This window comes from Ictalurus furcatus, chromosome 10 (assembly GCF_023375685.1).
Source record: "Ictalurus furcatus strain D&B chromosome 10, Billie_1.0, whole genome shotgun sequence".
In the NCBI taxonomy this organism is placed as follows: domain Eukaryota; kingdom Metazoa; phylum Chordata; class Actinopteri; order Siluriformes; family Ictaluridae; genus Ictalurus; species Ictalurus furcatus.
In genome coordinates this window covers 13,413,998-13,438,743 of record NC_071264.1, presented here as the reverse complement: position 1 = coordinate 13,438,743, position 24,746 = coordinate 13,413,998, and the positions used below count along the sequence as shown (strand labels likewise).

At 38.2% G+C, this 24,746-nt stretch overlaps 1 protein-coding gene across 1 annotated transcript in view; it reads right to left on the bottom strand.

The window, feature by feature from the left end:
• LOC128614037 (CUGBP Elav-like family member 5) overlaps positions 1–24,746 on the bottom strand; it is an 81,785-nt gene that overhangs the window by 45,315 nt on the left and 11,724 nt on the right. The window lies entirely within an intron of this gene.

The following is a 24,746-nucleotide window of genomic DNA, read 5'->3' as shown; positions in this document are numbered from 1 at the left end:
CTGTCGCTCCTAGTTTTAGAAAGTGCACAGCTGTATCCCGCATACAACAGAAATTTTGCTTATTGTGCTATATTCGGTTCATTTTGAATTCTAAAGGCTCCAGTCTGAAATCCCCCATAACCTGAACCTGCTTCAGTTCGACATATTGCACTCTCTCAGCTATTTTTTCACTCTTTTGATGTAAATGTCTTCTTTCATATCTGCAGTCTCTCTTCAGCACTGCTAAAGTCATGCCTTTTCTTTTTCTTCTGAAAGCAGTATGGGTAAGTCTCTCCTCTGATACATTTCAAGCTTCTGATCTCTATATATCTCCATCAGATAAGGTTTTGCCTAGTTGGAGCTGAAGAAAAAGCAGAGATCTAGTCAGTACATGAGGGTTTGAGGGAAGCAAATATATATATATATATATATATATATATATATATATATATATATATATATATATATATATATATATATATATATCATAATAATGATGTGCCTGGTATGTTTTCTCGCAAGTTTTAATAAAGTAGAACACAGATAACAGGGCATGGCGTGGCACGTGCTGAGTGAATACAAATGCCTTCATTTGTATGTGAAGGCCGATTACGAAATGTACTTCACAATCCTCTATTTCCCAACCCTTCTCGGGCAGAGAAGAAAACAGAATGTGTATCTGTGTGTGTGTGTGTTACTTTTATGCATGGCCACATATGAAGCCAGCGTGCTATCCAGCACAGCTGTACCTGAAAATATTTAGCAGCAGTGTCTCTTGGGACACACGGCTATTTGTTACAATAATTACTGGTTATATGGGCTGCAGGCATTGAGGGTGACATTCATTCTGGCAGAAATAAATTGCTTTGCTGCTTTGCAATGCTGGTAAGGGTTAACATAACATTTATGGGCATTTACCTTACAATTAAACATATGATTTGAGGAATATGTTGGGATTTTTTTTTTTAAAAACAGTGTCGTCCTAACCATTTTGGTTACTGTTTTTCCTTTTTCATATTCAGATGGGCATGGTGGTTTAGTGGTTAACACTGTTGCCTCCGCCCTGTGTGTGTGGTTTTTATGTTCTCAGTCAAAAGACATGCGTTGAAGGCTGTTTCACATTCCCAGATTGTCCATAGTGTGTGAATGGGTGTGTGAGTATTAGGGATGTCACGAGAACCGATACTTCGGTAACAAGTCGGTACCAACATTCTTAAAACGTGACGGTACTTGTTTTTCTGGAGAAGGGTTGGTACCGATTCTAATGGAGGTACCGAGGTTGCAATTCTTCCGGACCTGAAGAGGGCAGCAAATATGCGCAAGTGTTTTAGTCGGTCCACAAGTGGTGAAGAAGAACAACAACAACTACAAGCACATGGGAAAAACTACGGAAGTTTAGCTCCTCCCTGACTCGTTGAGAGGGAATGTGGTATGGAATATGGAAATACTTCGCATTCGAGGCGGATGACAACAAACATATAATTGATGCTGTAAAGCCGGTGTGCAACCGATGCTATCATTCATTTCAAACAAACCGTGGAAACACCTGGCATTTGGCGAAGTATCTGAAAGACGGTCCTATATTATGTTAGTTTGAGGCAGCTGGCATTGTAGCCGTGAAACCAGCTAACGTTATACTCCATGTGATGTTTGCGATTGCCAGTTAATTGTTAACAACGCTAACGCATTGCAATGTTATACACTACCTTCTAATGGGCCACCATGCATCGCCATTCAACCCGTGTCCTGTCGGCAAACTGTAGCCTAATGTCACTAATAATTATTCAAATGTTCATGTTTCTAATAAATCTTTTTGGCCTGCTACCATATCAGTGAATTTAAACTAATGCTTGCATTCAGAGTATAAGGGGGGTGTGCGCGTACGTCTGTGTGTGTGCGTGCGTGCGTGTTTAGGACTGCACCTCCACTCATTGTCAGACAGTGTTTGACAACTAAAACATCCCCCCCTCTCTCTCTTTTTTGCCAGTATCAGCCAGAGGAGGATGTTCTCCAGGAGAGTTTTTAATTAAATTTGTTTCATTTTATTTTTATACCACACCGTGGTATCGACTTTGGTATCGAGTATCGTGTACTTTTGGTGGTATCGGTACCAACTACTAGATTTTTGGTATCGTGACATCCCTAGTGAGTATGTGTGCAATTGTGCTCTGTGATGGACTGGCACCCTGTCCAGGATATCCCCTGCCTTGTGCCCTGAGTTCCCTGGGATAGGCTCTAGGCTGCGCGACACTGTGTAGAATAAGTGGTATGGAAAATGGATGGATGGATGGATAGGTTTGAGAAGAAGACATTCTTTCTATGCAAATTACATGTTTAGTAGTAGTAGTATCGTGCACGTCAACACACAATCAGTAGATCTAATACAAGCAAATACTCCAAAATACTCTACAGTGGTACTCAACATCTAAAAATGTTAAACATTCGGTCTAAAAAATGTTAGACATTCGGAAGTGAAGAGGAAAAGGCACTACACAGCTGATGCAGTAATCATGGATGTATGGAATACATTTTTCAGCTGGAGCAAAGCTGCCATCTTTCCTACGACCAGATGGCAACATTACATCTCTAAGGTTGACTGATTACAGTGTGCAGAGCCAGAGTTTGGAGAGGAGGGAGGGATCCTGCCTCTCTCTCTCTCTCTCTCTCTCTCTCTCTCTATATATATATATATATATATATATATATATATATATATATATATATTTATTTATTTATTTATTTATATATGTACACACACACACACACACACACACACACACACATATATATATATATATATGTGTGTGTGTGTGTGTGTGTGTGTGTGTGTATATATATATATATATATATATATATATTTATTTATATATGTACACACACACACACACACACACACACACATATATATATATATATATATGTGTGTGTGTGTGTGTGTGTGTGTGTGTGTGTGTGTATATATATATATATATATATCCCTACGCCCATCTCTTACACCCTCATGCTCTTTCCAAATGGGAGGTTTTAGTGATGTTTTAGCACCATGTTGCTCATTCAAAGCCCAATATGACCTGCTGTGTACCCTACATCAGAAAGCATCATTTTCACCAACTGCCTATGTGTCAGTGTCAGCCCAAGCAAAGGTGTGAACAGGAAGAATCAACACACCCTTCCGTTGGCAGACAATCCTGTCACTCCAGGGCAATTACAAAAAAGTTCAAATATTCTCTGAAACAAGTCAACAAGATTTGGGAGTGTGAAGAAGTAAGGCATCATGAAAGGAAATGAATGCCAAAATGGTACCTATAGGTACAGTCAACTCCAGAATTATTGAGAGAAAACACTATTGTTTTAAATCCCAATAAAATCAAAAACTTTTGTGGCTTTTAGTATGAATATGTTATCCTTAATGTTATCTATAAGCTAATGTGCTCCAAAACAATAACAAAATTTGCATTTAGAAGATAAATTCAGTCAAAATGTACAGTCTCTCTCTACCACCAATACGTATCAATACAGATTCAATGACATCATTCTGTTTCTCATCAGATTTTCTCTCCAATCAAATGCTCTCTAAAATCTGAAGTGTCCTGCCCCCAACAGTTGTGGGTTTCCTGGCTGTGAGGTAAGCTAAATGGGATTGGCTGTTTAAAAAGGGGGAGGAGCCACTCGATATGTCCCATCCTGACATGAACACATCAAATAACACTACGAGTTTCAAGGCACTTCACAGGGACTTTTAAAAAAGTTCTTTCAAAAACATGGTCAATGGGTTTTGTCTATTCTATGGAGAGGGCAAATAATTCTAGAGCTAACCTACAGTATGGATGGAAAATGGAGAAGGAAAAAAATACAACATGAAAGTACAGATAGCTTGTGGGGGTAGAGGAATAAAGAGAATAAGCCTTAAAATAAAGTATAACTTCGGAAGTCAATCTAAAGTTTGTTTTTCGTTTCCTATATGTAATGATTTCCTTCAGTGGGGTATACTCTTCTTCTTAGGTTTTTATAAGGTGATCTGGAGCCAGATTAGTTGTTTTTTTTTAATAATGACTCTTGAAAAGGCGACCTGATACCACAATGTAGTGATTCAACGTTAAACAGGAAGCACACACGTATTTATTTATATCCAACAGATGCATGGTTCAAATAGAGCCAAAGACTTCTTTTAAAATCCATGATCATGATTTATTTTCTTAGATGTTGCTAGCTCAAGAGGAGCGACTAAGATTGGGAACTTCCTTTTCTTTTTTGTTTTATTCTCTTTCTGTGCCTTTAGTTCTCCTCCTGACATCCACCCTCCTTTTCTCTTTCTTTCAGCTCCGCTGAGAGCAGGCTGGCAGGCGCAGCCCCTCCCCATTTCCTGAGCCCCTAAGGTTTTATCGCTCCTTCTCCCTCCCTCTCTCTCTCTCTTCACTTTAGTGACAGGGAGTCTTATTCATCTCCAGCCTTGGCCCACAGCGCCCCGCCAACATCTGCTTATATAACTCGTTTAATTTGAAGTATGTATGCCCCAACTGTCAGGCATCTTTCTCTTCTTTCTCTACTTTCTCTCTCTCTCTCTCTCTCTCATTCTTCCTATATCCCTTTTTTTCACAGTCTCTGTAATATGTTTATACAGAATCAAATAACACTCATATTCTTATGAGAGGCAAAAACATTTTCATACAAAACTACACACTTTTACCTAGATCTGATTTAGATTTTTCAGATGTAAGGCATGCTTTATCACTTTTCACACTCTACCAACTTTAAAAAAACAAAAAAATAAATAAAAATCCATGTATCAGCACTTCCTCCAAACTGTGAGCTAACCTCCACAGCTTGTGACTGAGTGAAGGAGCGGGAGGTTCCTGTGTGAGGGCAGCTTGCCCAGGGCCTGTGGCTGCGAGCGGACTGACAAAAGCTAGGCCTATGATCAGTAATGCAGTCCCCAGTGAGAGCACAGACTTGTGCACAGGGAAGATAAGGTCTGCCTGGCTGCCTGTTCCTGCTGCTCCAATAAGCCTCCTCACATGGGGCGCCAAGAACCTCAGCGCCCAACTGCGAGGCTTTGGCCCAGCACTCCAGTCTATCTATTGCAGAGTGATGCCTCTATTACAAAGGCTGCCCCACAGCTACAAGAAGGCCCACACCAGCTGCAGTGGATTATAATTGGAGGAACCATGAATTGCCCTGGACACTGGCAATTGATCTGCCAGTGACAGTCCAATATTTCCACCAGGGAAATAAAAACTTGTATCGCATCACAGACTGAGGCTAAGGTTGATGGGGTAGTGCGTGCGTGTGTGTATATGTGTGTGTGTGTGTGTGTGTATGTGTGTGTGTGTTTTAAGCTGCTTTATCATTTGTTTCCTCCACATCTTGTGTGTTTCATAATGTGTGTAGTGAGCTGAAGTGTGCCATAAGAAGACCTCTTTTCTTTGTCTAGCATGCCACATTAAAATTCAAAAGGAATTTTGACTAGGAGTCTGATTATAAAGCATTTGTCTCATTCATTATGGTTTGGTACAAACACTTTGTTCACATTGATCCTCGATGTGGCACTTTCAAGCAATAAGGGCAAGGCCTTTTGTGCCTGACTTAGAACTGAATTGGAAACATACTGTACAGTAAATTCAAGCTGTTATTTTATTTATTCTTTTTTCTTTTTTTTCAAATGAGCTGTTGAGGATCTTTTGTTCAACACCAAAATCTGTTTCTGTTTAAAGCCAAAGTAATTTCTAGTCAATTCAACAAATAAATGAGTCTTTTTTTGTTCCTACGCCTTAATCCTAAGTTGTTTCTTCCCTTTTGTTACCTTCAATTTTCCCATCATCCAAACAGGGCGATAAGACTTATTTCCAAAAACTAGTTTTGAACGACTAAAACCCCTACATGTTGTTCAGCATAGCTCAGTTATTATAATGTGACTGAAAAAAGATGTGTATATATATATAACATTGTGCAGAAAGAAATAAAATTCGAATGAGTCAATCATTCTCTTTTATCTCACTTATTAACCTGAACATTTCCTACTGTTTAATGCAAAAAGAAATTCTTTGTAGATAAGTCGTAAAAATTCTGTTTAGATAAATCACTTAGAAGTCATCATGTGATGTTTCCAGCAGACATTATCTTTGTTCTGCTGAAAGGATTAAGCTCACATAAAAAAAAAAAACAACAACAACATTATAATATTAATGAGAATATGGAGAAAGCTCATACTCCAGCCCAAAAAGATAGCAGAGAAAAGCTACTTGCATTAACTGCTCTGTCTTCATCAGCTCAGCTCTTACATAAATAATTTGGCAATTACATAGTAAATATCCAGCAATTAACTCTGAACCTATACCCTGTCTATCTATTATTAAATAACATCAATTTTGCATGACAACATTACAGATGAATAACCCATAAGGAGGGGTGAGGGCTGAATCGTGCAACTGTCATATTAATTCTGATTAAACTGGCAGTTACTTTGATCCAGATGAGCTAAACAAAAAAAATGTAATCACAACTGACTGAAAACTAAACTGGAAGCAGTGAAGGAGACAGAGGCAGCGTAAAGAGGGCACTTTAAATGGGTGAAATTATGTTTAATGTCCTACCCATTTTCAATTATATTCAAATTCTTATGATTGCTGTAATCTTTCACTATATAAAACCTATTGGTTGAAAAGAATAAATTCAGGGCAGACCATTTAGGCAAAGCACAATAGACTGATTTTTTTTTTTTTTTTTAATGTGTATAGTCAGGCTATCTTAGATGTATCAGCTTGGAAAACAGTGCACTGCATCTTGTAACAAAACACCGGGTAAATCAAAGCTCGGCTGTGCTTAGCCTCACATCTCATCTCTTTGACAGAAAGTAATGCACTCTCTTTTCATCTGGGGGCCATGCCTGTATTATCGGTCTATTAGATGTATGGCAAAGCAAGACAATATTAATGGTCCTTCTCTGCAACCAAACGCAAGAAGGCTCAGAAAAAGAAAGCACTCTACTCTCTACTCTCAAGGCCAATGATTGCATACTAGATCAAAGCGAGTAATGACTGCTCTTTTACTTTGGTAGTGCCACTGATGTTCTCTTGCTGGTGTCAAGACTTCTGCAATATTGAATAATTAGGAGAAAAATTAGTCCTTTAATATCAACTGACATCAACTCATATATATATATATATATATGTGTGTGTGTGTGTGTGTGTGTGTATATATATACATATATATATATATACACACACACACACATATATATATATATATATATATAGATAGATATATAGATAGATATATAGATATAGATATATATATAGATATATAGATATAGTAGTGCCCAAAAGTTTACATCCCCCTGGCTCTTCATGTATCGTGTTACCTACTTGAGTATCAGTGAATGTTTGCACCTTTTGTAATAGTTGTGTACGAATCCCTCAGTTGTCCTCAGAGTGAAAAGGTGATCATATAGCCGCTGTTGGAAAGGGGTCAAATATGCAGAAGATGCTGGAAAAGTAAAGAATGTGCAGGACCTGGAGGATTTTTCTGAAGAACAGTGGGCAGTTTAACTGCTCAGGATAAACAAGGGACTCATGAACAACTATCACACAACATAAAAACAGTCGTGGATCATCCAGGTAACGACACAAGGTATTAAGAATCAAGTGTATGCAAACATTTAAACTGGGTGATTTTTATAAATTCAGCTATTATCTTGTCTTGTGGACTATTTGTAAAGACATGTTATGTGAAATAGCTTATTCAGGACAGTACTAAAAAAAAATAACATGGGATTTTTATGATTCCTCTTATCTTGTTGACAGTATTAAGATTTAGCAGAAATATATATATATATATATATATATATATATATATATATATGCACACACACACACACAAACTGTCTAATCAAAAAGAATTGAAAAAATCTATTGAAAAAAGAATTTTTCAGCTACCCTAAAGCAATAAGATGGAGGCATGAACAGACCATCATCCTAATCTGCGTAAACCAAATTTAGAAGCAGCCTCAACAAGGCCAGTGCTGCATCTGACTTCATTGTCTGATCATATTAAACCAACCCATGCAGGAACGGCGAGCTTTCCACATGAATGCACAGTCTAGTGATCTAATTTCTCTCGCTTTGCAGTGGACTGAAAAAAATAGGAGAGGGATGGGGGGGTTGAATAAAGTCACAAGAAGAAGGTACTGGAGCTTTTCAGCTAATTATAAAGCATAAACCTAATTGGAAACTAAAGTACTTATTAGCCAGTAAATAAATGATCTTTTTTATCTGTTCTATTTATGCAGAATTTCATGAGTCTCTGTTGCCACAGGTGGATTGTAAACACTTAAAAAGAACTGTACGACTGGGATGAGCTTAGAAAGCAACAGCTCCAGATCACATTTGATCTTCTTTTTACGTACTATTGTTAGTTCACTTTCAAATTGAAATGAAACAATCTATACCATTGATACATTTCCCCTGGGGATAAAATAAGTACATCCATCCCTTCATCCATCCAATCATCTTTAAATCAGTCAATTCATGCATCTATCCTTATTTCCAACCATCAGCTATACATTTTTCCTTGCATCCATCCATCATCCATCCATTTTTACATGCATCCATCCATCATCCATCCATTTTTACATGCATCCATCCATCCATCCATCCTGTCCGTTCATCAAATCATATTTGAAGTTCAGATCAGTAATACAGACTAAAAACTGTAATGAATACCCACACTAGATACATCTGAATGTTCTGGTACATAAATTAGAGCGTGCAATATTTATTCAGGTGGCATTTCATCTTTTTCAAATAATTCTAAATATCAATAACCTGTTTTCCACAGTCACTCATTTTCATTTCTCAAATGGCATTTCATGCACATCTGAGCAAAATGAATCTGCAGTGTGCAGGTGTGATCAGCATTATTCCAGGCTCCGCAGGTTGAAAACAAGACCTCAGGCTTCACACAGTGTAGAATGAGGATGGATCTTCCATACTTAACAGGTGCTAATGTAAGGGAATGCTGTCTGGTCAGTTAGACAGTATCTATACATTGGGCGATGGCTGCAGGGAAGCCTGCAGCATGCGAGCACATTCAGTCCCGGGAGAAGAGAAAAGCTGGAGCCACTGAACAAGGCGAGAACTCTCTTTGACAGCCGACAGAGGGGGGAAAATATTGATGGGAGGAGTCTTAACAGAAGCATGAAGTGTGGAGTGCAAGTGTAATCATGCAAAAAGTATTTGTGTGGTGTGCATAAATGAACAGCGTACGAGTGAAACCTACAGGATATGTGCTCAGGTAAGCAGACAATTTGTGGTTTCCAAAGAAATCTGATCATGAATGAAATGCATTGCTAATGGCCTGGGTTTATAATGAGTGCGAAACCAAGCGCTTCAAAATGCCATGCTTACACAGAGAATAGCACAAGGACTCAACCCTTTGCTTCCAGCTGACAGTATTGCAGAGCAGGGAAAAAGCAATTACTTGTTTGCTTTGACAAGTATATTTGGTAAAGACAAAGACTAAGCAGGCCAAATAACTGACTGACTGACATAATCGCAGGTAGGCAAGCTGCTCCCCACAGTTAAATGTATTTTTTCCTGGATCAGTGTTTAAAGCTGAAAATACAACACAATTCTCATCTGGCCTTCACGATACCTTTGGCAACAACACTGGTGCCAAAGGTAGAAGACAGCGCTTTGCTTATTTTTAAGATTTTTTTGTCAATAATGTTTATTTTTCCCATTTTTATAAAAGCAGAGAACTATGAAACTGGAAATCACTCGAGGTCCATATGGCCAGACTCTATTTCAGCACCACGGAGAGCCGCCTACTACTGAGTCAAAAATGGGCACAGAAAATGGAGATTATAGCTGATATAATACAACATCTAGAATCAAGTCTGTTTAAATAGCACACAGTAAATCATTTCTGGAATATTTACAATAAAATATTGTGCTCAAACCTGTGTGATACTTTAAATGGGCTATACAGTTCAATACAGCATCTTGTTTGATATTCTGGGAAAGCATTTACAGTACTTGTTGATTATACTCTATCAAAAGACTTTAGTGTATATCCACTTTATATAGTATAATTAATTTTACAGTAAAACTACTGTAGGTACCCAACCCACTAAAACAGCAAACCCTCATCTCTACTGACTTTTTTTTTTTTGGTCTTTCATTAATTTAGTTTTCTATACCTTGATAAGACAGCATAGCTTTAATAATATTAGCGAACCAGAGTAGGTACAATGAGATTAAACCAGGAATAAAGGCTAAACTGAATTCTTTACAGTTCTTCGGTTGGCCCTCTAGTGGAATCCCATAAATATTCTATATAAAACCCAACAACGAAGTGTTCCCTTTTAAAGGGAACTTCGACGTTGCGTTTAGCATAACACTACGCAACGTCTCGCTCCCTTCTCAGGGAACAGGGTTACATGCATAACCCAGACGTTCCCTTTCACAGGAAACTTCAACGTTGCATAGTGTTATGCTAAACGCAACATCTCGTTTCCTTCTCAGGGAACAGGGTTACATGCGTAACCCAGACATTCCCTTTCAAAGGGAACTTCGACGTTGTGTAGTGTTATGCTAAACGCAACGTCTCGTTCCCTTCTCAGGGAACAGGGTTACATGCATGACCCAGACGATTTCCTATAGAACGGGTTCGAAGTAGACCTCTTTTAATGGGCTAAGAATTCTACATTTTCAAATGAACCCTTAAAAAACAGAGTATTGATACTTAAATAATACAAATTATAACTAACTCTCAATTGATGATTGGATGCTCTGACTGATAATGAACATGACTACAGGTGACTCCTGCACCTAGAAGCTAGCAGTTGAGCTTGAACAGGTTTTGACTCAATTTATTTATGCCTACAACTGCAATATTACAGCATTGATATCTACACTAATATACTATTAATAATATGTAGTCCTGGAGCTCATAAGTTTTGCAGAAAAGAAAACAGAAAATAGTTTGCCCTGTCGCCAGGAGATTGTGAGTTTCATGGCCAGGAGTCCAACACAGCATAATTGTCAGTGCTTTTCCTGTGGCATTATTCTCTCCTGTCAATCAGAGCAACACTAGCCAATTGTGAGCTTATGTGAGCTCATTTATGTGGAGCACACTCAGAGGAAAGGCAGCACTTTTTCTCTGAATGTGTTGCTCTGCCCTGTGATGCAGCATAAGCAGCAGTTAGAAAAGATATGGTTGGATGGCTTCACATGTCTTGGAGGAATGTTAGCCTTCACTAACCTTACTAACCGTGCAGGGTTAGTAGCTGTCATGTGACAGTGAGTGGAAAGTGGCAACTAACCACATTTTGACTTTTTACCCCATTAAAATAGGATAAAAAGCCTAAATAAAATCACAGTATGTATTCCTTTTTTACACTTGCTTTAAAATACAGTATAATGTGCCATCACAAGTGAGCAAACATTACAATTTGAAAGCTGTACAATTATTAATGTACCTCGCAACTTCTTCTCATAAGCTGCTGTACATTTCAAGGGTACTTTTTACAGTGGTGCCAACATTACAAACTAATGTATAAGATACAATTACATTTAGTCCACTTTCAGTTCTTTTAATTGTTATAAAATGTTAATGTTAAGACACTTAGGTCCAATAGCTGCTTTCTCTCTTGTATACCATCTATAGATGCAAATATCCTTGAAGTGAAGTTAATACTTAAGACAACTGTGATAGGCATACTACTAACCAGAAATATCAATATTCATTTATGACAACATATCAGTTCAAATACATACATAGAGTGAGTATAACTAATTCAATTCACACAGCGATACAATACTCCAATCCATGTAGCGAACAATGGCACACATTTATTACCATTTTCAGACCTCTCAGATCAGAATACCAACAAAAATAAAGAGTGAAAAATCTGCCTTTAAGTGTTCAGCATCAACATAAGGAAGTGTATGAACAGGTACAGGTAAACAGACAAAAAAAAAGAAATTCACAATCTCTTACCTACTACCTAAAATAGACTCCATACCCAAACATCATCTTTCAGTGCAAACGTCTGCACGTCGGTGCTCATAGGCTACTACAGCCCATTAAAAGCGTCAGCTCTGAGCCCACAGCCTCGCCTTTTATCCACTCTCACTTCTGCCCAACAGTCAGCAGAGAGTCATCAAGCACCAGCCCTATTTTTAGCTTGAACTAAGCCATTTGAATCTGTGCCATGATCTTAATTCAATACCTGAACTTAATTAAAGTCATCCATCGGACTAAAGGGGCTTGAACGTACAATCCGTCTTGTAGTAGTAATGATGGAGAAACTTGTTAATGTATGTAATGAATAAATTAAGACCTTGCTGTCAAAGACGCTTTTCCTTTTCAAAGGATGCTGCATATAAATAACATTAGAGAAGTTTACTTTATATTATATTGGAAGAGATTTTGTATGCTTGAAGGGCCTAGATTTGTACTCTGTACATCTTTACTACTATTTGGATTAAACAGAGCTAAACCAGACATAAATGTCATGTTTGTGACAATGATAGTCCTTCATTTCAGGTTTGCCACTTCAAATGTTAACTATTTAACATCTCTGCTCATTATTCCTTTATTAAACAAATATAAAGCATATTATCCAGCAATGACTATAAATATTCAGTAACTACAGAGAAACTAATAACAAATGGCATGTAGATACATAAGTGAGGAAATTAGGTAAACATACTGACCTGCAAATTAGTCCTGGTAGGTGTTTTTGGAGTTTTTAGCTCCAATAGTTAGTTTAGCTCCACTAGAGATATAAATGTCAATGAAACAAATCAGAGGTAAGGATTGCTATTTAAATTCCTTAAAGATAAATGCCATAAAATATCCAGTTTATGTTGTTTTAATTGCTAGAACATGTTAAGACACTCAACATAAGCTGTTTTCACTCTTACATCCCCTCTATAGATGCCAATATCCTTGAAGTAAAGTATATTTATAAGTGATATTTAACTTGCTCATCAATGTTTTATCTCAAATCCAAAATCCAAAGAAATGTTTTACTCTAGGAAAGAAAAAAAAGAAAGATACCAGATGTTATGTGAAATAAATAATCCCTTTAAATAAACCTTTACTGCTGTGTAAGGGCAACATCAGAAGAAAAATAAACAAACACTTATAATTACAGTAGTTACTCCCACCTAATCAACATCTTAATAATCTCCAAAATGTTAGGGCTTGAATTCATTTCCACTCATCTGACGCTTTTCTGATTAGAAAATCGTTGTCATCGTTGCATTATTCTCCTACACGGTGCCATCAGGTGTTGGCATGATCTACTGCCGAATTTCCGCTCATCTGCTGCCATTTTTCCAAAACAGAATTCTGGGAAGTGCCAAGAGCCCTGGGTAAACCATGTGCCTGCCAGTCGCTTCTCCTAACACCACGATGAAGCTGCTCTGAGCTGCACGGCCTACAACACTAGCTGGCACTGATGTGAAATGAGAGGCTATTATGTTGCTCTTTGCAGAACCTAAAATAAAATCAACAGAGGAAGTAATGCGTTTTCTCTGTGTAGCTGTTATGTGTATTAAATCCAGGATTAACAACTGCAAACAAAGCACATTTGAATGAGAGGAGAAGCAAGGATAAACTTGTTGGTTTATTTCCATGAATCTTTATCCTGTGGTCATTATTTTTGACAGGTGGGCGACATGGCTAAAATATCATATTACAAATATTTTACCATGATCATCCTAAACATCAAAACCAAGCAGGGATCATCCAAAAGAGAAATCGAACCATAGCAAAAGGTCAAAAACATAGGCAAAGCAGACAGAACAACATGGCTCAAACCTACATGACTAGGTAGAAGTGGCAAGGCTTTATAGAGACATAATGTTAACTGAGTTCTTAAATAGGACCAGCACGTGCTAATGAAATGGGAACAGGAAGTGAAATAAAGAACTAGAACTCTTGAGCTAGCGACCTCTGCTGACAGGGAGGGGTACTGCCCCAAACTTATAAAATTGCTGACTATTCCCACAATACTTTCAGAAAGGTATAATAATGTAATTTAGTACAACACTGATATAATATGATCATATTACTCTGATCTATTTGTGATGATTTGAATGTTGATCATTTAACTTCACCTTTGATTGAATGATTGTTTGATTTTATGTTTGATACGTATGGTAGACATTAGAGTAAACTTTCCACCCGGTGGATATGAATAGAAAAAAAAAACTACATTACTTTTAAATCTGGTTTCACTCTTTGGTTAGAAATCAGTTAGAGTTAAACGAAGATTCATAAAACAACAGCAAAGAAAGAATTGTGGTGTGTGTGTGTGTGTGTGTGTGTGTGTGTGTGTGTGTGTGTGTGTGTATGTATGTGTGCGTGCGTGCGTGCATGTGTGTGTGTGTGTGTGTGTGAGTGTGTTATGCCCAGTGGAGCAGCTGCTGAATCTTTTTATTCTTCAGGAAACAAAGGAAAGCATGTGCCAGAGGCAGATTACCTGGTGGCTGCCTGTGACACAGATCAATACCATCATAAATAAAAAATGACGAAAAACAGGTCAAATAAACCCAGTAAATAAATGTGTGTTGTCTTGTCTTCCCTCATTGTCCCCCCATCCTCACATTTCGCACCTAATGGATTGTGCAGTGGCCTGGTATGTGGTTTGCCCATGTTGCCATGGTGACTGGTCAGTACGATGACGAGCGACGACTCAATTCAGTCCCACTGCTCCTCAGTGGAGCATTCACATACACAGACACACACACACACACACATAAACACACAAACACACAGGCTGCAGAGACCATCAGGGCACACACATAGCTCAGGGAGCAAATGGGGCACGCTCACAAACACACACACACACACACACACAGTCACGCGCACGCACACACACACTGTGAGACTTATCCACCCTCACTGCTGCTTTGCATCGACCGCTCTGAAATAGAAGTATTACTCTGAGGGTGTGTGTTATAGCTACAGGGCTTTTTTTCCATCCCCACTGTTATACTATATTACAATATTGACAATCCTCAGTGGACAAGAGACTCCTGTTATATGAAGAACATGGATCATGGATTTTTTTTTTCAACTCTTCCTCAAACTGAGAACACAATATTCCATTCTACGTCTACAGCCTGTACCTCCATGGTGACAACTTAATAATTATTCCTAGGAGGCGTCTGGTGTTCACATTTCTACTCTATGATAGATTGGATGCTGTGGTGTGCCTCTCTTTGGCTTTCATAGCCAGAAGTGGCAGTCAGCAATGACTTTCTAATGGGGAAAAAAGAAAGAAAGAAATAATACCTCAAGACTCGTCTTTATAACAGTAAACATTCATTTGTTAATGAGTTTGAACAGCAGACCAGCAAACACCACACACACGTGTGGACTTGGTCTAAATGCACATAAGTATGTCCATTTTACATATGTACATTATGTATCTCCATTTGAGTCTTCAGTGTGAATCAAACAATCTTCAAAAACCAAATTCAGGAAACTAAACAAAAAAAACAGGATACCAATGTTAATTCATCTTAGTATTGTAGGAAATTAATATTTTGGTTAAGGCTTCTTGGCCTTCCTATCACCTCTTCTTACAGTAACTTCCTGACTATGGATGAGTCTACATTTCCACTTAATCTCATAGTGTAATAGTTGATAAACAAATTTGCATTGTTTTCTATGTAGATAACTAGTCTTGCAGTCTATAAAGAAACCTGTGGCCCAATGGACTAATGGATAAGACATCATCTGGGGATAGTGTATTTGGGGCAGTAGTAGCTCAGTAGTTAAAGCATTGGACTAATGATCAGAAAGTCATGACTTGGCCCTTGAGCAAGGCCCTTTATCCCTAAAAACTACTTGTCTCCTGTCTCAATTATAAACTGCTTTGGATTAAAGTGTCAGCCAAATATGTAAATGTGAGACATTATAACTGTCATAACAAATTCAGCACTGGACCATTTTGCTCCTGGTACTTGCTGCTTCATTCCTGGAAATGGGATTTCCAGGAACCACATTACATACAAAATATTACATTAAAAACAGTATAAATGGACAGCACAACAGATTAATTTAATGAAATTAATTTTAATTTCATTTCTAAGAACAGCATTAGATTAGAATTATGCGGTAAATCAGACCTCCAGAGAGAGAGAGAGAGAGAGAGAGAGAGAGAGAGAGAGAGAGAGAGAGAGAGACTGCCCAGCTATAGAAGCATATGCAAAGATATCTGTGGGAAGAACAGAATTACATTCATCTATAGTCTGAATATCACAACCACAACACTGATTGGTCAGAAGGTGTTAAGAAGGTGTTAATTAGCTCCAGGTGCAAGGTTTATATGGACTTGTAAGGCTGATGTTCCATATAAATATAAACCATTTAAAATCTTGTTTTCACTAAGAAGACATTTATTTCCAGTTTTGTAAGAAGTCTCCAGTGTCAGTGCTTGTAACAGTCAGAGATAAAGTTTTTGTTCCCTGTTGTTGATTATTTTCCTGTAACAGCATGTATCACTGTGTTTTATACCTTGAATTAGGTAATACACAAACTGCTGGAATTAATAATATTCAAATAAAGTGGGTAACGACAAGGAACAGTATGTTGACCTCCAAAAGTAAGTGTATGGAGGATACAACTGTATAGATGTCCCAAACAGTCCCAAGCAGTCCAAATAAAGTCACTTTCAGGATACAGATGCAGGTTGTTCACCCAGAGCTGATTACTGATCTAGTCATACTGAACTCCTTGCCATGGCTGATGTCAATCAAATATAGTGAGACATTTCTGGTGCAAACACTATATCAAGGGACGGATTCCTGACCAAGCCTACTGGGCAAGTTCTTAGAGGCCCTGGCCACCAGAGGGTCCTCGATGAGTACAGATTTAAAGTGAATGATTGGGTATTGTCCTAAGTCACACACAACATGTTTCACAGAACATGAGGCAATTAACGTCAAGTCACAGAATCTGAAATATATTCAGAAACGTTATTGGGGTGCAGGACTGAATTTGTAACCTATGAGCGGTAAGTTAGGTCCTAACTGTTTTAGGTGGAGCTACAAACACATAGATAACCATGAACCCTCACTTCAAAGGAAACAGAAGATAAAGAATATCACACTAAAATGGTCCCAAAGAAGACTCAACATGCTGTCAATGCCGATGGTCAACATGCTGTCAATGTATCATTAAGGCTAATCCAACACTCTTAATCAATGTGTAGTGTAGAAATGTATGCATTTTATTTTGCATGTGTTGGGTTGTGGGGTGAGGAGGTCAAGGCTATGTGCATTGGTTCATGCATAATCCCTGAAGCAGGATATGCTGTATTCAACTTCATTTTCTATTCATTTAAGACAATACATGTCTCATTTATTTCAATTACTATACTTTGACTATCTCACGCTCTCTTTCCATGTCCTCATCACACTCACTCTCTTAGTCATGGACAGAGGGGGTACATGTCCGAGCTGATTAGCTTTACACCCCACCATGTCTTAAGTGTGCCCTTCATCCCCTAACAGAATGACACAACCTTCCATGGCCTCTCCATCTGTCTATTTTAGTCTTTTACCATGGGCCGCGGCAACCAAAAACCTGGTCATAATTTGTCTTGCCTTCTCTCTTCTCCTCTCTCAGCCTCCATTATGGTGCTGGCTAGTGCACACCTGCATTCACAGACCTGCCGGGGGACATGAAGATGGATTGGCAGAAAGAGGAAGTGGGCCTTGGCTAGCCCATCAGCGGCCCTCATTCAGCCAGACTTCCTCAGACACGGCCCCAAGAGAGAGACTGTGATGTGCCATCAAGCAAGGAGTACAACCACTAACCTAACCCAGATCACATAGTCACATGACTCAATTCCACAGACGCTCGTGCCCCGTCTACAGCCATAACCTGAAATAGACTAAAGAGCCTAAAAATAAGAAACATTAATAATTCTTTTTTTCCCAACCTGTGCTGCCTGAGGAAAAAACACTCTTGCCAGAAAAGTGGCTCACAAGGGGCTGTGTTTGGTGCACCACTAAATAATTCATATACTTCCTTTAATTTTCCATTTTTAAAGAGGGGAGGGAGAAAGTGCTGTTGAGCTCGTGGGATTTCCTGGGACCATTTTAGGCCACTGACGTCCAAATGTTTCTTTTTATTCACAGAGATATGAAGGAAGCACAAGAAAGCCTTTGGATTTATAAACGGTTTTTTATGTTGCTTTTTTAGAATAACGAGCACTAGTGTTTTGCTAAGTACTTTGAAAGAGGCAGATGATAAAATCTGTGTGGGTTAAAAAGGATAATAATAAATAGAAAAGGATGAAGGTCCATTTCTGGATTTTAAAAAGTTATGAGGAGAGAATTCGCAGAGGCGTACTTAGGTGAATTTTTTTTTCTTTACTGTACTCACAAACCCACCCTGACACACACAAATCTCTGCCACTGCCATCACATCTGCATCCTGTCAGTGTCACAGCTCTGTGAATGGTACATCCCGACTTGTACCACCTGACCAGCTGCGACTTCATGCCGAAACAGTCAATATGGCGGTAGTTTCAATTGCGGCAGTTTCAATTTCTGTGTAATAATTTGTATAATTGACTATTATTAATGGCTTAAGAATGCAAAATTAACCTGAAAATAAACGAAAGACATACAATACAGCTTAATGTAATTTTGCAGTTGTCAACATCATCTCACATGGATTCATTTAATTCCGAGTCCGAAGACGTGAACAGTTCCGAGTAGAATGTCCACGTTGTCGTCTAGTTATTATGGTAATTCTGACATAGCGTGTGCGTAGCCATAGTAAATTAATCAATGTGGCTCATATATGCAGTACAGATCATCCAACGATATTTAGTCTTGAAAGAATACAAGAGGTTTTTGTGTTTGGGTTTGTAAAGCAGATGTGTAGCGTCTCGTTTACTTCAGACTGCACCTTTCACACAACTTCAATAAGGCAAAGGAACGATATCGCAGCTCGGTGAAAATTGTGTGCCAACAATGATGTCAAAAATGCCATTGCTGAATACAGCAGCGGTAATAAGAGAACAGAATGGAAAAGGCAAAAAGCACACGTTTATTCAGTGTGTTTAATGTAGTGATGGTTATACCATCTCATGGCGCTGTGATCATTAAATTGAAACTATAAGTGTCAGGATATACTGGGTTATATTTCTTTGTAAATTATATTTAAAACATTTCAGACCATATGCTGTGGTGATATGGCATTTGTGTTATGGATTATTACATTTTATGTAATCAAAAGTTTCATCATTATTATTGTTCATCTTCAGTAGCTGCTTTATCCTGGTCAGGGTGCTGGTGGATCCGGAGCCTATTTCAGTAACGCTGGGTGTGAGCTGGAATACACCCTGAATGGGGCACTGTGCACACACACATTCATACCTAGGGGCAATTTAACACAGCCAATCAAAGAAACCAAAGAACCTGGACAAAAGCCACACAGACACAAGGAGAGCATGTGAAACTCCACCGACAGACAGCAACTCAAGCTTAGGATTGAACCAGGGACCCTGGAGCTTTGAGGCGGCAACCCTACCCTCTGCCTCACCATGCTGCCTCACCATGCTGTGCTCTTACCACAATTTCAATACTAACATTATAGAAACTCAAATGAGTAGTCAAATGTTTCCCCTTAAATGTGAATGATATTATGGGATACACCTACTATAAATAGCAAGGCTTTGTAGTACAAGCTATTTTCACCCTTATAGTTATTTTATTACGTATATATTTCATATTTCATGCCATTCTAAGTAGCCATGTCATCCTCGCCTTCATCTTTAGTCACGTTTTGTATAGAGGCCAAAATCAGCACAGCAGCATTTCCTCACATAGCACACTAAAGCACACTGGTATAGAGATTTGCAGAGAAAATGTGATAATAGGAATTGCACTCAGGTGTGAAAAGCACAAACAATTAAAGAGCATGCAAACACACACACACAAACACACACACACACACACACACACACACACACACATTCAAATTACTATTTAGCTGAAAACCATGAGGATAAATTATTATCATCAATCAGATTAGGCCTATTAATACATTTAGAATTACAAATTGAATTCGCCATATTTGTCATATTCAATTGTCTGCAAATTTGTTGGTACACTAAATATATAAAGTGTACTGTGTGAATATTTTGGGTTCTGTTGTATTTTATGACATTTGAAAATCTAAAGACTGTCTACATCATATAGTATATATATATATATATATATATATATATATATATATATATATATATATATATATATATATATATAAGTATGTTCAAACAGACACATAGCACACACACACACACACACACACATACACTGACAAACACCAGATCAATGCAGTTAGCACTGGCTGATCATGACAGGCTACCGTGTATACATGTTGATGTTATTGCCTCATCTCGCACTCCTCGGAGGACAGTGATAAGACTTTGAGCTATAGAAACAGACAGCTGTCAGAACGTCTTCCTCTCCTCAACCAAACTGCCAACACCATCCTCCTCTTCCTCCCACTCGGCCTGCAGGGCTCTTTCTGAAACAACCACACACTCTCGCTTCAGCAAGCAGCTGTGCTGTAACGACACGCCGATCACGTCTGTGCCCATGCCATGCTGAGTGCATCTATATCACAGAGTTTCAGCTCTTTGTTTTGACTACTTGAGTAGTGAATGGAACGATGATGGGGGTGAGCGCTGCAGCATTGTGTTATAAAATACTTTTGCACATTCTGAAACAATTCTGGTCTTTATTACAAAGGGGATAGAAAGCCATGTTGTATGTTAACTGAAATGATGAAAACGATTCATCGTATTGTTGTCATTATACTGTGATGATATGAGTGAGAAAGTAGAGCAGGAGGAATTCATATTAACTTCAGTTTAATTAACTTCACAGGACTTTGGTTCTATTTGGTTCTGTTTGTACCAATGCATTTTTTTTCCAGTGGCTGAATCTCAAATTGCATACACTACATATATCACATTTTGTGGGGATTACAAAGCCAATTCTGTTATATCCTATGTACAAAGCATATGCAGTCTCTATTTTTTTTAAAAATAAGATTTGTAAAAGCATTAATGCCAGAAAAAAAAAAATCCTCACAATTTATAGTAAAAAACGGTACGTGTTTCATAATTAATTTAAAAGAGAAATATTGTCATTATTTCTTTCTACAGTGGTATAAAATTGAAACGTAGCAAAAAAAAAAAAATCCTATATCTTATCTAGTCATGGACACATTAATATTGTATACTTAATTCATTGCATCTCACAATATCCAACAATCTTATAATATCTCACGTTTTTTGTCCCTGTTGTACAGCCTGATGTTTTTAATTGTCCCTGAATATGTCATTTTAAACTCGAAACCAAATCTCTAATTGCCCAAGAAACTACAAAAATGGCTCAGGGATATCTTGACATAACTTCATATAAAGAATGCAATATAAATACTGTATATAAACATAAATATATAATATAAATATGCATGATCACAGCAAAATGAAAACGCCCATGGCTTCTTGACATCCTGTTTCCACACCTTCCACTCAATAGTCTGCGTAAACTTATCATATCCTATCATATCTTATCCTATCCTATCCCATGCCATCCCATCCTATTCCATTTCATCCTATCACACCTTGTCCTATTCCATGCCATCCCATCACATTCCATTCCATCCCATCCTATCCTATCCTATCCCATCCCATTCCATTCCATCCCATCATACCTTATCCTATCCTATTCTATCCCATCCCATCCCATTTCATTCCATTCCATCCCATCATACCTTATCCTATCCTATCCAGAGGAGGGCCGTCAGGGCCAGAAAAGCCTTCTCTGCTGGCCTAGAGATTGTCAGAATCAAAAAATTATATTTTTATAATTTAATATATATTTCATTGATGCTATATGTATTTTACAAAGTTCGTTCCCATAAGTCTATTAATATAGTATTAATGTCATTTCATTGCTATTCGCTCCCTCAGTTGTGCAGTGCGACCTGCCCAGTGCAGCTCATATAAATTAGAGCCTTTATCCAATCAGATTTTCCAGCTGTGCTGTCTCTGGGTGAAAAATCTACCCTGAGGCCTTCAGAATTTCGAGTGAATCCCCTCTGCTGTTGAAGGAAATGGACACGATGTTGATGATTGTCATATTCTTTAATCAGATTTCGAATTTGCCATGTTGGGTGTATTCTTTAACACGCCGGAACCATCTAGCTGGCCTAGCCGCCTACATCACCATTTTTCAACATGAAATCACACGGGTGTGATCGGAGCATGTAAAAGTTAACTGACATATAACCAACTAGCTCTTTCTTTCGTGGGAAGTTTAGATTTTCAAGTAGTGCTTTAGATTTGTTTTTTGTTTAGCTTTTTTACTTAGCTCCGATGTTGTTGTTTTTTAACTCAAAATGGCTGAAGGACGAGAAGAATTTGATTTGGTCGCAGATTTACTGGCAAAGCCTTCCTCTGTCAAGCAGACATTTTCAGCCCTAAAACGCATTAAAACATATTCAAGAAATACAACTTTGCAGACTCGACTGTCAGCATTGGCCTCCATGGCAATCAAGAAGGACCTTTTGATGGAACTGAAATGCACCGATGTACTGTACAACCGTGTCAATGAACTCCTTATAAAGAAGAAAAGGAGGATGGACTTTGTGTTCAAATGATGAGCAGCTTTGGTAAGTTTGAGGGATTTTTTATGTAACTTTACTAGCCTCGCTGTAAAGTTGTAGCGTTGTAGGTGCCGCACGGCTGTGTTAGGTGTCCGTAGTACCGAAACACATCAGAGAGGATCGATAGACCTGTTACTAGCTATTTATTATTATTATTATTATTATTATTATTATTATTATTGTTATTATTATTGTTGTTGTTGGTGTTGTTATTATTATTATTATTGATTGCTTTAGATCATTGTTGCTGGTGTTAAAGATGTTCAGATTCAGTGGCCTGGCTGTGGCTTTGAGTGTGCATGGTGGCATTTGCGTTTAGGCTCAGGAGCTTGGCTAGAATCAGTAGGGAAGCCTGTTGAATCCTGGTTGCTCTGAGTATGTTCTTTTTTCTTAGGTAATGACATTGATTTGATGTGATGTCTATCTGTGATGCAGCATCCTGTCATCATCCTTGATGGTTTTATGCTATCCTCCCACAATTAAAATCAAAACAGCAGATATAGAGTGGTCACAATAGCGGCTAGTAAATAGCCTATGGCCCTAGTGTCATGGTGAGGTTATTTGAAGGTGGTTTAATTGCAGGAGGATAGCACTGAAGGCCTAGTTGTAAAATGCACGGCTCGCTACTGATCCTATCATACCTTATCCTATCCTATCCCATGCCATTCCATTCAATTCCCTTCCATCCCATCCCACCATACCTTAACCTATTCTATCGCATTCCATCCAGTCCCTTCCCATTCCATCCCATCATATCCTATCCTATCCTATCCTATCCCATCCCATCCCATTCTATTCCATTCTATCATACCTTATACTATCCCATCCCATTCCATCCTATGTTATTCAATCAAATCTCATTCTATCATACCACATCACCCTTTAGTAACTGGTATGTGGTGGATGTGATAATATTAATAATGGATGCATTGGGTTCAAAAGCCCGAAAGCCCATTTTATAAGATCAAAAATTGAGGTCATATATACTGCTCCATGAACCAGATTTTTTTTGTTACAAAGGCACAGAGAAACTCTCTGTTTAGAAAAACTGCTGAACCAAACAACAATCTATATAATCACAACCAGCCATATAAAATGAGTTACCTGTTTTAAAAAGCACAGGGCTACTGAATAACTCTAAATAACTCCGCCATGCAAGCAGAAATGATGCTAATCAATGCTAAATAAATGATTCTATAACAATATTAACATTACGAAATTGATTATCTTAACAAAATAAGCTCTGGTAAAATGATTGCATTATTTTAAAAGCGTCATTATCATAAAAGCAGACTGCTTTCCATGTAAAAGTTCTGACAGGTAAATTCAATAAACATAGCACCATTGTTGAAACTGGTAAATACTATGTTTAGACCAGACTGATTACTATCTCGAGTCGTTTCAGTTAGGAAAAGAGTTATTTGGGAAAGAGTTAATAACAAACTGTAGGCGTAAATAAGTCGTAACTCCTCTCCTGAGGAATCCAAGTCTACATGAATTACACTGAAGCCTTTGGCAAACTGCATATCAAGCAGGATTTTGCAAAACAAACAACTGGCATATCTACTTACCATCAGCATAGAGCAGCAGAGGTTGCTGCTGAAAGATTTAAAGTCAGCCTGGTCAGTGGACAAAGTGTGCAGATATAGCAGAACATGCACACACACACACACACACACACAATTTGCCTCTTCAATCTTCTCTGCCTCTCTCTCTCTCTCTATCTCGGTATTTCTACACCGTCCCTCATGAGGACACAAATGTTTGCAGTATAGTTCATTCAAGGGCATCAGCAAGCTTGTACATGTGCGTAGGTGTCCCAACATGCTAAATACATATGCTATTATTTAAATGAACATTGATTGCTGCTTGTCATATAGTAGCCATCTCGAATTTGTTTCATCATACTTGGTGTTTTAAATCTTTCAGTGGCCAGCTGCGTAAACAGCCTCTCTCTTTTAAATGTACAAAAACATTCATCTCCAAATCCCGTGTAATACTGGTAGCTGTTCAACCCTGACTGATGCCCCCTGAGGTTGGCATGTGGGTGC